The sequence below is a fragment of the Pseudomyrmex gracilis genome, unplaced genomic scaffold (assembly GCF_002006095.1).
Source record: "Pseudomyrmex gracilis isolate BER0280 unplaced genomic scaffold, ASM200609v1 scaffold_527, whole genome shotgun sequence".
Taxonomy (NCBI): domain Eukaryota; kingdom Metazoa; phylum Arthropoda; class Insecta; order Hymenoptera; family Formicidae; genus Pseudomyrmex; species Pseudomyrmex gracilis.
The window spans coordinates 70,030-73,583 of NW_018021111.1; the positions used below are offsets into that span (position 1 = coordinate 70,030).

The 3,554-nt window shown below is 47.1% G+C and overlaps 1 pseudogene; it reads left to right on the forward strand.

Annotated features, from left to right (window-relative positions):
- Positions 1 to 525: 525 nt before the first annotated feature.
- LOC109860978 lies at positions 526 to 1,170 on the forward strand (annotated as a pseudogene).
- The last annotated feature ends 2,384 nt before the right edge of the window (positions 1,171 to 3,554 follow it).

The window sequence follows — 3,554 nt, forward strand, 5'->3', positions numbered from 1 at the left end:
TGCAACCCGCCTTATCGTCCCGGACGAGGAGTTCATCGATGCTNGCATAAATGTCCGCGTTGTCGCGGTGCGCCGTCGTGCAAATTGGAAGAGGTAGAATTAATTCGATGCGAGCGATGCAAAAAAATGTTTTACGGACGCGAATGTCTCGAGCGTCACCGGGCCGAAAAATCGTACGAGGATGGCCGAGTAAGCGTGTGCAGCGCTGCAATTTTGTGACGACTGCGGGCGTTTGTACAGAACAGCGGGTGCAGGGCACGAATGCGACATCGTGTTTTGCAACATTTGCAGTTCGCGGCAAAAGGTGAACCATCTTTGTTACATTCGACCTCTCGCACGCGAGGATTTCACCGGCAAAAGAAAAAACGCACGCGTCGCATTCGTGTTTTACGATTTCGAAACCCGGCAGGACGAGACGCTCGAAGAGACCGCGTTCATGAATATTCATGCGCCCACTCTTTGCGTCGCGCAGCAAATTTGCGTCACGTGCTCAAATGAGGACGCGCACACCGCACCACCGACAACATGACGGTGCGTTGTCGGTGGTGCGGTGTGCGCAAATTCGTGTTCCGCGTTGATCCGGTGAAGCAATTCGTCGATTTTGCTACGAGAACGACGAAATGTATCAAGCAGATCATCTGCATCGCGCACAACGCCAAGGCGTTTGACTCGCAGTTCATCTTGCGTTACATCGTGGAAAAACGTGTCGATTTGGATCCACGAGTAATAGTAACGGAACGAAGATCATTGTATTAACGGTCGGGCGTACGAAATTTATCGACAGCATCGACTACATGCCGATGCGTTTGTCAGCTTTGCCGAAGGCTTTTACGGGGTGGTATACGGGTAAAAAAAGGATATTTTCCACATTTATTTAACACCCTCGCGAATTAGTCGTATGTCGGACCGTTACCAGCCGTTGAATATTACTCGCCGGATAGTATGTTTAGCGAAGAACGCGCGCAATTTTCGTCGTGACATGTGGAACAGACGCGCGAAAACGCAATCTTTGACTTTCAACGCAAGATAGTGCGTTATTGTCGTATCGACGTTGATATCCTGCGTTGAGCGTGCATGGCCTTCCGCAAGATATTTCTTGAGCGAGAAAACGTAAGTCCGTTCAAAGAATGCACGACCATCGCTTTTACATGTATGCGAGTTTTCCGCTAGATCATTTTACGTGAGGAAGAGATCGGCGTCGTTTCTCGCGGCGGATATCGCCTCGCGGATACGCAATCCCGTAAAGTTCTGCAGTGGCTGGTGTGAGAAAAGCGCGAGCTCGGCCGTTGTTCACGCGGGTCACGGGCGAGAACATCGTTTCGCGGAAGTCGGAGGCATTCCCGTCGACGGATATTACGGACCAACATCCGATGCTCGCAGCTGAACTGCTCTCACAACGCGACGTATTTTTCGGCGGTCGAACGGGAAACATCGCGATTCGGCGCGAAGTTACGAGTACGGAGAAGATACGTTATATAGACGTGTGTTCTCTCTGTACCTTTACGTATTGAAAACCGGTGCTTTCCCGATTAGACATCCGAAAATTCTTGTCGGAGAGAAAGAGTGCGCCTCGTTCATCGGAGCGATGCCTGGTGTCGATTTTTCCGCGGTTGAGGGTCTTGTACGCTGTATAGTGCTCCCTTCGCGCAATCTCTTTTACTTCGTACTCCCGTACCGCGTGGGGGGCAAACTGTTGTTCGCCTTGTGCCGCAGTTGCTGCAAAAATTTCTCGCAGACCCAGTGTTCGCACGGTAATCCGCGCGATCGCGAATTTGAAGGTGTGTGGGTATTGTGCGAATTACGCAAAGCTGTAGAGAAGGGTTATCTCGTGAGCGGTGAGCGAGATACGAAACGAGTCGATACGACGCTGATATTCGTCAAGGGGGATTATTTACTGAATACATTAACTGTTTCCTCAAATTGAAGCAAGAGGCGAGCGGTTGGCCGAGCGAATGCATAGATGAAAACTAAAGAGCGATATCTTCGAAAATATGAAGCAATCAAGAGTATTACTCTAGATAGAGTAAACATTGTGCAAAATCCAGGCTTATGCTCGGTCGCAAAGCTGTGTTTCAATTTGTTTTGGGGAAAATTCGGACAACGATCGAACCTGACAAGTACCGATGTGGTAAAGTCGCAGGAACATATTGTATCGCTATTGTCAAGCCTTGTGCATTAAGTAACCGATATATTACCCGTGAACGACAAAGTAATATATGTTTCGTGGCGAATGCGGGACGAGGCGGTCGTACTCTCCCCAATTACCAACATGATAATAGCGGCGTACACGACGGCACAGGCGCGATTGAAACTGTACGAGTATTTAGAACGTTTAGGCGAGCGCGTTCTTTATTACAATATAGATTCGTGTATTTATATGAGCAGCAATGAACCCGGCAAATACGAACCGCGTACGGAAAATTTCTTGGGCGATGTGACGGACAAGCTCGAAGGCTACGGGCGCGGTAATTACATCGAGTCGTTTGTATCCGGTGGCCCGAAATTTTACGCGTAGTTCGTACTCCGAATGGTAGCGCGCGGGAGGTATGTAAAATCGAGGGAATAACCCTCACTTCCGCAATCTCCCGCATAATAATTTCAATAGCGTTAGGGAAGTGTTAATGCAAAGAAAGAGAGAAAAGAAGAAAAAACAATGAAAAAATATGTCAATAAATCTACATTTTAGGCCGATTTGTCGTACTGCGTTTCATGAGGTTGTGACGCAAGACGAATCAAAACCTGCTCGCCGGTTTTGCTGAAGCGTACATTTATCGACGAACGACGCTCCGTTCTATATGGTATACTTGGAATAAGTCTTTCTCTTTTTGCGCGTTACATTCTTGTAAATAAATAGTTTGTATATTTTGAAAGTATTAGTAATTAAAATTGTGTATATATGTATTGTTACGTCCTGGGCCTACGGTACCGGTCGGGCCCTTGAGGAGTGTGGACGTAACTGACACATGACACTTTGCGTGTTAACTTCCGGCACAATGACCCAGAGAAATATGAACGTCCAGTGCGCGGGTCGAGCGAAATTTTGGTGTCGTAAACCAACCAACGAGTGTTTCTCGCTATTGCTTGTGCAACGGCTTGTCGCTCGTCGGTTCCCTTTCGAGTCTTAGATGCAAATTTAAATTACTCGGGACGGAACCTGGCAATCAATCAAAGGATGACAGGAATGAAAACGGGTACGTGAGGTTCAAGGGTTACTTAACTTCAGCCAATTTTATTTAGATGCCACTCTATTAACAGTTTTTATTCAATTCATCCGTATATTATAGTTTATATATAATCACAATCCTGTGATTTCTATGGGTGTCAAATGTCTGTGTACGCATGAGTAAGTGTGATTGTGTGTATTTATGTATACATATGTGTGACTCAGTCGTCCAAAGTTTTAGATTAGATTAGATGACGAAGAGCGGGGGGCTTGTGAGACCCTATTGTCACCTAGATCTCTAAGATCCTCTGCGACTCCCGCTAGTTGTTAATCGACCAAGCTGCTAAAACCCGGCATTTGCTGCCAGGCTACACAGTTGGCCGATTTTAAT